This window comes from Miscanthus floridulus, chromosome 17 (assembly GCF_019320115.1).
Source record: "Miscanthus floridulus cultivar M001 chromosome 17, ASM1932011v1, whole genome shotgun sequence".
In the NCBI taxonomy this organism is placed as follows: Eukaryota; Viridiplantae; Streptophyta; class Magnoliopsida; order Poales; family Poaceae; genus Miscanthus; species Miscanthus floridulus.
The window spans coordinates 46,926,278-46,939,056 of record NC_089596.1 but is presented as its reverse complement, the minus strand read 5'-3'; the positions used below and the strand labels follow the sequence as shown (position 1 = coordinate 46,939,056).

General features: G+C 41.1%; 1 non-coding gene across 1 annotated transcript; it reads left to right on the top strand.

Annotated features, from left to right (window-relative positions):
- The first annotated feature begins 6,095 nt into the window (after positions 1 to 6,095).
- On the top strand, positions 6,096 to 6,204 carry LOC136519188 (small nucleolar RNA R71). The gene has a single exon (XR_010774749.1). It is a non-coding gene; the product is annotated as a small nucleolar RNA R71 (small nucleolar RNA).
- Positions 6,205 to 12,779: the final 6,575 nt, after the last annotated feature.

Below are 12,779 nucleotides of genomic sequence, written 5' to 3'. Positions count from 1 at the left end.
GTTCCATGTCGCTAAAAAGCATCTTTTAATGTTTATTGCATATACCATTAGTCAAGTTACAAGATCATGGCTTTAGTTGAGCACTAGCATTATACTACTCAATGCAATAACCCGTAGGAATCAAGGAATCTAGGATATCAAATAGCTAGAAAAATTACTACGGTTGCCAAGGTAGACACATGCATATGATTAAATTATTAAAGTGAATAGGACAACAAGGAAGATCTCATGCTATACTTGCCTTAAACTCAGATCCTTCTTCTATTGAATTGTAACCTCCAAAGGACTTCTTCTAGATCACCACCTTTTTAATATCACCAACGCAAAGCTCACCTACTAGACATGATCATAAAACACCACACAAGTATCCATGCAATCACACACGAAGCAAATAATAGATCTAAATTAGGACAGTACACCAAACATAAAATCAAGATGAAATGTTTGTAAAATGAATCTACGTCTCCCTATGAACACACAGACGTGAAAAGCACTCTAATCAGAGCTATAACGAAAAAGTTATGAATGAAACAAGGTTTCCTTTAATAAAATAATAGATTAAATCTAAACTCGAAATTCAAAAGTTGAAAATATATTTAACAGTAGGATGAACATGTAGATTACTCAATTATGAGTCTAACGCAACTTGAATGGATCAAAACGGAGTTAAAACGGAGATTTTATGGACTAAATAAGACTAGTGGCAAAACTGTAAATAGATGAAAGCGTATTTTGGATCTAACCGAAGAAACTACGTTTTCAAAAGAAGAAAACGTATTTTGAATCTAACAGAGGGATTTTACACTTTTTGAAAGAGAAAACGTATTCTGAATCTACTAGAAAGAAACTACGCTTTTGGAATAGGAAAACGTATTTTGGAAGTGCGCCATGGACTGCGGGTTGTATTACACGAAACTGCAGGGGCTCTTTTGCAAATAAACCTGGTGAAGGGGTACTGGCGATCTTGGACCATTGGATTGAATCTGGATGGCCCAAATTAGAAAGGAGGGGGAGAGAGTCACTGGTCGGAGAAGAAAACCGGCGCGGCGGAGCTCCATTACCGGCGGTGAGAAGCTCCCCGTAGCGCTTGGTTTGGGTCTTAGAGGCCACGGTTTGATGAGCCAAGAGCATAGGGAATAAGAGGAGAAGACGACAAACTCACCTAGGGCCTTCTTGCGGTCGACGGCGGGTCTACGACATTGGGCAGTGCGGTGGCAACGGCGATGGCGACGGCGACGGCGAGAGGACAAGAAAAATCTAATTTACTACACGAGGGATTTGTCAAACTAGGGGCTCCCCTTACTGTAGTTTTAGTATTCTTTGCCCAAGGGGTTGGTATATATTTATAGGGAGAAAAACTTCCCACATCTACATCAACTAGCAATATAATATTAATTGATGTTGCACCCTCCACATTACTAATGGACATAAATAAACATTAAAGCCTATTAGTAAATAAATGTATGGGCCTTTGAGATTTATTAGGATTATTGCACATGGGCTTTGAGAGTTGGTTGGAAAATAAGATATTTTATTTATTTTTGGAATTAATTAATTTTGTGAATAAAATAATTCTAGAAAAGTCTAGAATTGATATTTAAGCCATGAAAAATACTCGGAGACCTCCTAAAATTTTGGGAAAATTTCTAGAGACACTTTGGAACATGATGAACCCAAATAAAGTATTTAGAGCTCATGAAAAGATTGTTGGGAACTTGGAACATAAAGATTAAGGTGAAGGAGGTAGGAATTAAATTCTAGAAAGAAGCTAGAAAATTCATAGAGATAGATATTCGTCTCCTAAATGTATTTAAAAACACATTTTGCACATAGAAGCACAAGGTGCGACCGGCATGAATGCAACAAACAAGTTTCTACCTTAAGATAAATTTTAATCTAATGAAAATTTATTATTTCCGCATGTTTTCATGAGCATAAAAATACAAAATTAAATAATTTTAGCTCTATTTCAAGAGAAGCAAATTTTAGAGTGTTACACCAAGCAATAAGCACCTAAACTCACTAATGATGAACAATAGTGAACAAGTACTTAAGCAAAGCAAAAGTAATAATACTAAATAAAGTACTAAAAGTAAAGTACTAAATAAAGTAAATGTGAAATGAAAGAATTACAAAGGAGGTATAGCAGACCTAGACGACTCTTTTGGACTCTAACAGAAGCTTCGCTCTTGCTCTACTCCACTACTAGACTACTTCTACTACTAAGCTATTAAGCTAGAGAGCTTAGAGAAGCTTGGAGAGTGTTGGTATTTATTAACTTGTCGCTTATTTAAGTAGTCACCTAATGATTATTGACATTTCTTAGCATCACCTTTACTAAGTTGTCATCCCTAGCGATGGTGCCAGAAGTGCTTATTGGTACTACCTGGTGCCACCTCTAGAATGACACTAAGAAGTACTTTAGTATTTCATGTCTAGATAGAATATATATAATTGAAAGGAATCTGCAAGTGCACTGATAAGATACCATTGTAGCAATTCACCCAGGAGTATTACAGGTTTTGTTGTTTATATTTTTACCACAGGGAAGGATGGGCAGTGGGAATATATTGATAACTTATACACATGATGGAGAAATAAACCATAACCAAACTTCTACTCACAATAGGGGTAAGTCAAGAGATAAATGTATATGAATGGCAAGTAATAACTAATCATTGATCACTTAGAGTACTCCTTTCTATGGCATTAGCATGGCTAAGTAGAATATTAGAGAAATAATTCCTAAGTCATTCTTAATTACAAGTCAAAGCATACTTTGATTAGTGCAATTACACTTAGCAATCATGGTTAAGATCAACTTCATATCTACACAAGGGATATTACTAAAGAAGATTAAGAACAGAGCTTGTCTTCCTTCATAACTAGATCTTCAGAACTCTAGTATCACTTGGAACAAGATAAACAGTAGCTCAGACCTTTTCATATCATACCAATCAATTACCTAGACTTAGATCAAGCATATGCTACCCACGAGTTTCAAGTTTAGAGTAAATTCTTATATCAAAATAGTCTTATCCAAAACTCAAAAGAATTCAAGGCTGAAAACTAGGTACTTGAAATGAATTATGACAGAGCAACTATTCATTATTTTCATTGTAAGACATTATCTTTAGAGTCCTTTTATTTATTTAGCTCCTTTCTTTTTTTAAGAAAAATCAAACTAGAAAGAAAACTAAACACACTTTTTATTTTGTTTTCAAGTTTTAAGATCACACCTTATAATATTTATATATATAATTGGCTAAGATAAATTTTTATTTTGTTATGCATCATTTTATTTCTTTAGCTAATATAAAGGAAACTTTCTAATAGTAAAACTAAAGGATAGAAATACTTAGCTAGATGTACGGGAGATGCTCCTTCCCCAAGTTGGATATGGTCGTGGTCGATTATTGGATGTTGATTGATCTTTCTCAGAGCAGGTTTGTCGGCGTATGTCCTTCTCATCCACAAGTGGAGTGAGATGAAGACAACCAAGTGAACTTGCTCTTGATCATGTGAATCATCCTGCAAAATACTCCAACAAGAACAAACTCGTGGCTCGATTAAGATAAGGGGTTAGCGGTCAGCCATTTAGAGATTTGTTCTGGTGGGTTTAGATAGATTTTCTAATGGTAGAATTTTAACAGGATGTCTATCTAATATTTTTGGATTTTCTATTTTTTTATATGTAAGAAAGAAAATATGTAGGCATAGTATATATATATTATTTTTATCCCACCATGGTGAATATTCCTTGGGCTTGTTACACCATGAAAATTATTCACATGGGGCTTAAGGATGCAATAATATTTTTATTTTCTTTTCTTATGCGATGATGATCTGTAGTAATAAACTTTTTATTTTTCTTTATATGCAGAAAATGAAATATAACTAGATGTATGCATATATCTTTAACTAATGCAATGCTAAAGTAGAAAAGTACGTATGCTAAAGTAAGAACAATTCATGCAACACTGAAAATAAATATGAATAACTACCGATATTACCTCAAGGTGAGGGTTCAGATTTTTAAGTCCTTCAGACAGGACTTTACTCCGGTCTTATTTATTCTTCGGGTGCATCATCCGATCTCGGTGATGGAGACCCTAATGGTTGCACCTCTTTCGATTCTGATGATGTCACCTTCTCCTTCGACACCTGCTTGGCCGGTGGGCTTGACTTAGGTGGTGTCGGTTCCTTTTTCACAAATTCTTCAGGTTGTTCATCTTCCTCCCATTCATTCCACAGGGGTTGGTTCCCTTGACGTCAGAATGATCAATGTCTCCTAGAGCGGTTCATCTTCGCTGCTCATAAGTAGTATAACTATTGAAATAACAACATACCTTTTCTTTAGGGAATTGGAAGTGGACTTGTTCAGATCCGACATAGATGATCGCATTGGTGGTGTTGAGGAACGGTCTCTCTAGGATGATGGGTGTATTGTCTTCTTCTCCCATGTCCAAAACCATGAAGTCGGTAGGGGCAAAGTGGTCATGTATTCTTACCATAACGTCCTTTGCTATTCCTTCTGAGAATCGGATTGATTGGTCCACCACCTCCAACTGCATATATGTAGGGTACAACGGTTCGTTACCAAATAAATATTTATATGTTACTTTGGACATATGTTGACACCTGATCCAATGTCGCAGAAGGTCTTGTGGAAGATTCTTTGTCTAATGGTACACTTGATTGTTGGTACACTAGGATCATCCTTCTTGGCAAGGAATGGTGAAGCAAGGAGGTGGTCATACTCTGATCTGAGTGTGGTGATTATGTTGACTAATTCTTCTTGTGGCTGTTTGACCTTGTTCTTCTTTCTTCTTTTGTTGTTCTTCTTCTTAGTCACTGTTGTCTCTTCGGATGGGTACGACGTCTGCGGATGTCCAGGAGATTGTAGGTTACAATTCTTGAAAGAAAACTTCTCTTTCTTGTCTTTGATTGTGAAGCAGATCTTTGCACTGTCCGCGTAGATGATGGCGTTTGCGGTGCTTAGGAAAGGTTGGCCTAAGATGATAGGTGCCCTTTCATCTCCAACTGTTTCCAAAACCACAAAGACTATGTGAACATATGATTGTCCCAATCGAATAATGGCGTCTTCAAGAACTCCCTTGGGGTAGCAGAGTGACTGATCTGCAAGCTGCAAATACATATTTGTGTACAACAAAGGATCTCCTAGGATTTTCTCATAAAATACCTTAGGCATGATGTTGCTTGCTCTGAAGTCATAGATAGCTTCTTGGAAAAAGTGAGGTCCAATGGCGATGGGGATGATAGGTCTCCCTGGACTACTCTTCTTGTCGGGTAGTGAACAATCTATCCACCTTCCCGTTGATGGCTTCGCGTAGTAGTAAGCTGCATTGTGAATATCGACAAGATTTGTAGTTTCTAGATCTCTCGGTTGCCCCCGAATCTTACCTTCGTCGGACAGAGGAACAACAGCCGCCATGGCTATGCTAGTTCTTAATGGTAGAAGCAAAGCTACCCATTCTATTACTTATATTTTCTAGAATTTTATCATTGGTAGCTACCTTCTTAGATAATCCTTCCATGAGTCTAGATTGGGTAGCAATTAATTCTCTCAAGGGAGCTTGATTGAAGTTATTATAATTGTTACCTTGAGGGTTACCTTGGTAGTTACTTTGGTAGTTTGACTTCTGTTGCTAGTTCCATCGTTGATTTTGTTAAGGATGATAGTAGTAGTTGTTGACGAAGTTCACATCCTCATGGGTTTCAGGGCAGTTGTTCCCTGAATGCCTAGTGTTTCCACACTCTTCACATGTTAAGAAGGGAATCATGAATGTGCATGACTTTTTTTCTCATTAGCTCGGTCTTCGAGCTTCTTGATTAGCAGGTTCATCTTAGTAGACAGCATATCTACCTCCTTGAGTTGATGCATACCTCCACCCCACTTGCGGTTCTGAGCACGTTCTTCATTCCAACCATGATTGGAGGCCATCTTCTCTACAAGAGCTGTTGCAGCTAGAAGCGTGAGTGATAGAAATGCACCTTTGGCAGCAGCATCCATAGTATCATAGGTACTGTTGGTTAACCCATGGTAGAAGGTCTGTATGAGTAGCCAATTTTCCATCCCATGATGAGGACATTCTGTAATATAGTCTTGAAAGCGTTCCCATGCCTCAGGGATAGATTAGTTATGTTGTTGCCGAAAACTTGAAATTCTTCCACGTAGAGCATTGGTCTTGCCCGTGGGAAAAAACTTGGCTAGGAAGGCAGTGGAGCAGTCATCCCATGTAGTATTTCTATCTTTGTTGGTGTAGAACCACTGCTTCGCCTTCCCCAAAAGTGAGAATGGAAAGAGGTGAAGTAGTATGGCGTCCTTGGTTACTCCTTTGATATGAAAATGCTACCGGTCTCCAGGAAGTGTTGGAGATGTGCACTCGCATCTTCATGTGCCTTTCCACAAAACTGGCTAGCTTGCACTATGTTGATGAGAGCTGGCTTGAGCTCGAATCCATTGTCTCCAACATTGACATTAGGTCTAGTACGGATGTTGGCAGTAGTTGAAGCAGGGAATTCACGAAGAGTCCTGTCAGTCATGGCTTTAAATTAAGGTGTTAAACTTTGCCTTATTCGGTTGTCTTCTGACTCTAAAGCTGAAACTTTCTTGAGTTTGGCTCTAGTTCTCCTGATTAATGCTTTAGGAACTTCAATGTAGTTTGTCGGAAGGTTAAAACTGATCATACATTACCCTGCATAAGATACACAAGTAGACAAAACAAGGGTAAGCCTGTTTGAGCAGAGGTTAGTGGTTTATCTCGATCTCATCAATAAGCATAAGTTTATCAATACTTCCTTTGTCTAGCTACCTTCCTCAGCAATGGCACCAGAAATGCTTGTTGGTATTTATTAACTTGTCACTTGTTTTAGTAGCCACCTATTAATTACCTACATCTCCTAACATTAGTTTACTAGGTTGTCATCCCTAGTGATGGTGCTAGAGATGCTTGTTGGTACTACCTAGCATCACTACTAGAATGATACTAAGTAGTTCTTTATCATTTTATGTGACTAGAAAGAATATAAAGATATATGAATGAAAAGGAATCTGCAAGCGCACAAATAATTATACCACTGTAGCACTTCACCCGAGAGTATTCCAGGTATCATTATTTATATTTTTACCATAGGGAAGGTCTAGTATGGACAAGTATTGATAACTTATACTATTGATAGAAAAATAAACCATAACCAATATTCTACTCATAATAGGGATAAGTCATAGGATAAGATATATACATGATAAGTATTGATCATTATTAATAATAAATCACTCAGAGTACTCCTTTCTATGGCATTAGCATAGTCAGGTAGAATATTAGAGGAATAATTCCTAAGTCACTCTTAATTATAAGTCAAAGCATACATTGATTAGTGCAATAACACCTAGTAATCATGGGTAAGATCATCTTTATATCTATACATAAGGGATATTACTAAGAAAGATTAAGAACAGAGCTTGTCTTCCTTCGCAACTAGATCCTATTTGTATACCTATATTCGGGGAGTGGACTACAGAGGAGTCAACAGGAGTGTCACATCCGTGATCTACCACATGGCCCGGAATATAGGGTGTAACCGTAGGTAAACAACGTATAAGCACCACGCTTACACAATTTCGACTACTCACCCCGTGTACTTTGGAGCGAGTGCTTTGTGAACTTATGCATAAACATAATGATAAACTAGCTATACTAAGTACATAATCAAAGTAGACGATGAACATTATAACAAAGAACATGAATAAGATGAATACTAATATTGTCTTAACAATTGTAGCAAGCATATAAAAATAATGGAGATACAAAAGAGAGAGGGTACAAGGATTATACAAAACCATGCTCTTGATACAATCGGGAATCCAAGCGAAGCCTGCTTACCTCCCTCTAGACCTAACCTAACTAGCTATGCCCTAGAACTGCTTGTCCTCTGGTGTCCTGTAGAACCTTATAGTGTCCGTTTCACGGCGGATAAGCGCAATTAAATTTGACATGTAGGTCCACCTTGATGGTTTTCTGGTTAAACCCTGCAGAAAATACAGATTCACCAAAACTCATAGAATTTATTAGTTTAAACCCCTAGACCTTTGTTGGTGATCATATTTATGCCCTTATGCATGTTATATTAATGGTTTATAATGGTTGTTAACTACCATCAATAGTGGTGTACTGTGATAATCAATCAAGTGTATTACCTAACTAATGCTAGTCAATGGAAGACTACTTAGTTAGGTAATCTAAATAAGAGGGAGGCGATCCTGATAGCCCGCATGTCATTGCTAGATCTCGTTGGGTTGCTACTGGATCTCGAAGTGTCATGCATTGTCTTTGCCTCTGATTCGAGCCATTGGATCTCTACTATGTCTCTAGTTGCCGCCTCCTTCACAACTTGCCTCAAATAAGAATAGATCAACAAATGAGACAAAAGGAGGGCATAGGAATGGAGAGGAGGGAGGGGGATTGACCACTCAACCACTTGATATTATCTTATTCAAGTCGTTGGATCTTGACCCCGTCGCTAGCTGTTGGCTCCTTCACGTCTACCTTAGAGAACAGAACAAAACAATCAGACGCGAGGAGGCACAATAATGGAGTGGAGGGAGGGGAACTGTAGACTCTTGCACTAGTTGATGTCCTCGATATGGTTGGGTTGAGGAGCCAGAGCGCACCATGGGGTTGAGAAAGCCCATGGCCTCTGTGTCCTTCACTAGGGTCAGGGTTACCTTGACTCACCAATTCATGTGGCTGAGATATTGGAAAAAGTACAACTGAGTAAAGAGGAACGAGCTGTGACTATGGTGGTAGGTGCCATGGCTCTCCATCGTCGTGGATATGGAGGACACTGTGTTTCCAATTCTCCAGTGACCATAGCAAAGGCGACCTCTGCATCTTCAGTGGCCATGGCCAAGGCGGCTGTGGATTGAGGTGCAATGAAGCGTGAGATGGGGGAGAGAAAGGAGCATGACAAGAGGAGAGCAAGGCATGCCAACATCGAGTGGATGGGAGAGGAGCCACATCAGGCAAAGAGAGAGGGTGGAGGCGAATAGAGGTGGCGGCTATGTGGGGTACTACAGCAGGGGCTCATGTGACCATGAGGATAATTATAAGTTACAGTTAGAAGATGAACCATGGACTGGCCTCATTTGCATAGGTGGGGCAGTCAAGAGGCGTGCCTTTGTTAATATGTTTTTAGAGATATTAATTTATTGAGTGTTTGTATAACACTACTGGAGGCCGCGGCTTTGCCGAGTGTTTTTACACTCGGCAAAGAGCTCTTTGCACTCGGCAAAGTCCGCTCGGCAAAATTTTTCTCGGCAAAGGGTCTTTGTCGAGTGCTTTTTATCGGGGCACTCGGCAAAATAAAAAATAATTTTGCCGAGTGCTTGGGGCGGCACTCGGCAAAATATTTTTGGCCATTGCGCGCTGGCCATTAACGGTTAGTTTGCCGAGTGCCCGACCCAGCACTCGGCAAAAAAATGTTTTATTTTTTTAAAAATTACTTTGCCGAGTGCCCCAGCCCAGGCACTTGACAAAAAAATTTTTTATTTTTTTTTAAAATTACTTTGCCGAGTGCCCCAGCCAAGGCACTCGGCAAAGTTTTTTTAAAAAGTATTTTGCCAAGTGCCCCTGCCCAGGCACTCGGCAAAGTTTTTTTTTATTTTTTTTAAAAAAAATACTTTGCCGAGTGCCCCAGCCCAGTCACTCGGCAAAGTTTTTTTTATTTTTTTTAAATAATTTCTTTGCCAAGTGTCCCTGTTTAGGCACTCGGCAAAGAATTTCTGGATTTTTTTAAAAAAATACTTTGCCGAGTGTCGCGGCGAGGCACTCGGCAAAGAATTTTTTTTTTTGAAAAAACTTTGCCGAGTGCCTTGCCCATGGCACTCGGCAAAGACCCTAAGAATTGTAATTTTTTTTACATTCCATTGTAACAGACAATATATATATATATATATATATATATATATATATATATATATATATACATCAATCATCACATCTATATCACCAACATGCATTATATATCACAATCACACACATATTTAATAAATCCATCGAAAATCCATCACAGATGCACTAAGGTTCAACATCACAAGTTTATTATTACAAGTTCAATATCACAAAGTTCAACATCCCTACTGCGGCAACGGAGACTGCAGGTGTGGCCCCCTGGACAGCGGTGAAGGATTGACGTGATCAGCCGCCGGTGACACGCTAGCGGGATTGTTTGAACCCGCCGATAGAGGCTGCACAAAAGAGAAGAGATTGCATGTGTTAGACTCAAAATTGAAAATTTTAGCGGCACCTCGCCTGCATGGGGAGGTTTCCAACCTGCAAGAAACAATGGCACGAAGGCCGACAATCACAACGGCATGAAGGCCGACAATCCCAACGGCACGAATGCCGAAAATCACAATGGCACGAAGGCCGACAATCCCAACGGCATGAACGCATTAAACTTTCATACTCACAGGAGTGAAGTGTCGAACCAGAGCTGGAGCTGGCAACTGCACTTGGAGTGTCTCAATCTGATACTGTCCGCCATCTGCTTCTTCGTGGCCTCTAGCTCTACGGTCAGGTGCGCTTGCAAATCCCTTGTCTCTGCTAGCTCGGCTTGTAGTGTCTCAATCACATGTTTCAGTATTGCAAATCTGATCAATGTGTGTAACGTTCAATGTACAACAAGTGAAACCAGAATTACCTGAAGTTTGTCGACCCGCGACAGTGTTGGAGTAGGCCATGCACGTATGGGAAGGCTTCTAGCCGTGCTTCGTGCCCTCACGTCAGAGAGAGAGGGTGCAGAGCTCAAGGAGTCAGCGCCGTCTACAATCCACAACCGCCCGTGCTTCCTGCCTTGCCGCAGCCTCACAATCACCTCTGTCTCAAGGGGCTCAGTGCTCAGATTGTGATATGAGCCACGGAGCGTCCTAACCGCCTCCGTCTAGTCTCTGACCTTAGCGTGGACGCTTGGGTCAGAGTAAGCCTGGGCAGGGGCATCTGGGTTGAAGACAACACCAGATTTCACTGGGCCCATGTGGGACACAGCCCATGCCCCAAACTCCGACATCGGCACATCCGGGTGTGCCACCTCCTGCGAGAAAGACGGCAAGATGATTAGAAATCATGCAAAATTGAGCATTAGAATAGATAAATGACATCTCGTACAAGTGCCCGCTTGAATGCGGGGAGGTTGCGGCTGCCTTGGTGGTGAGTTGGAGCGGTCCTCAGTGCCTGCTTCCGCTTGCCTTGCTTGTGCTTTGCGATGTACGTCGGGTCAAGGTACCTGTCCACGATCCTCAACCATGCCAATCTATGCGACATGCACCACGAGGCCAGCACCTACACATCATCAAGTGTTTGACATATAAGAAGATCAATTCTAGACCTACTAAATCTCAAAATGAATCAATATTATTCACCTACCTGAAGGTACTACTCCTTGGTCAGCGCCACCTTTCTTGTGCCAGTTTTGTTGAGGAGCTCTTTCTTGATGGACCTGTAGTAGTCGACGTGGGCCTAGAGTCGCGCCTCGTGAATCATGTCGCCGACGTACTTCTTACAGGCTCTGCGTGCTGTCTGATCTGCCAGGGTCTCTCTACCTTCTTCGGCCTTGAAGTACCTCTGCATACAAACATGATGTATTCGTTCATTATTTCAATAAAAGACTTAAGCAATGGAGGAGATGTATTGAGCTATGTTGTGAGACACTTACCCAAAAGTCCACCAAAACCCGCTCCTGCTTGTTGTCCTGCTCGTCATCTGAGCCGAGCTTGTACCTATCCCACGACCAGGCCGGCTCCCACCTCCCCTCTCTCAAGTCCACAAGGCCGGGGAAGTGTTTCCTGCACAGACATCCTAGGACGGTAGCGGGGGTGCGTGGGGGGGGGTCAAGAGCACCCGACAGAACTAGCTAGCCCCTGCATAAGTGATTACGAAAAATTATCAGTTTCTCTTTTGATTTTCAACGTATCATATGAAGTACTAGTGACAACATCTATAGTTACTTACGTTCTTCCCATAGGACGAACCAGTGGGCGTCGATCAGGAAGCGGAACCGGAGGAAGGCTTGTGGGACCTCACAGGTAGGGAGCCGACTGAGCAGAACTGTCCTCCATCTGCTGAGTCCCCTTGTCCCCCAATGGAGTGTCTATGGTCATGCCCGTGGCCGCCACGTGGTCCTCCAGGGTAGGAGATGGGGTCCTCTGGCTGGTCGAGAGCTGAGGAGGAGGCGGGTCCCTCCTAGGGTGACCCTGGCCCCTCCCCCTCCCCCTCCCCCTCCTCGTGCTGGGGCAACCCGAGCCTACTCTCGCCGCTAGGGGCGAAGATGTCCCCTCGCCTCCATTAGGAGGGCATAGCCTCTGGTACACCAAGAGCACCTGCCTCGGTGAACGATTTCCCATCATCTTTGTTCTGTCACCTGCAGTGTACAAAGAATGAACAACAAGCGTTAGTACATACATGTCAAATAGTTCAAAATGAATAAACATAACAAAATTTAATAAAAAACATAGTATTACAAGGTTTATGAATAATCTTCATGATTGGGGTCATAAGTCTCATCATCACTGTCAAAATTGTCCAAATGGTCAACACTATTCGAAGGTTCTATGTCTTCTTCATTGTCTTTGCCTAAATAGAATCGCTCAAGCATTTGAATGTCCTTTGGATTTAGCACTACATCTCTAGGGTCCTCGTCATCAACCGTTTCATTGTCTACTTCCATGGCGGTCATCACACTGGGTAAGACTATCTCAA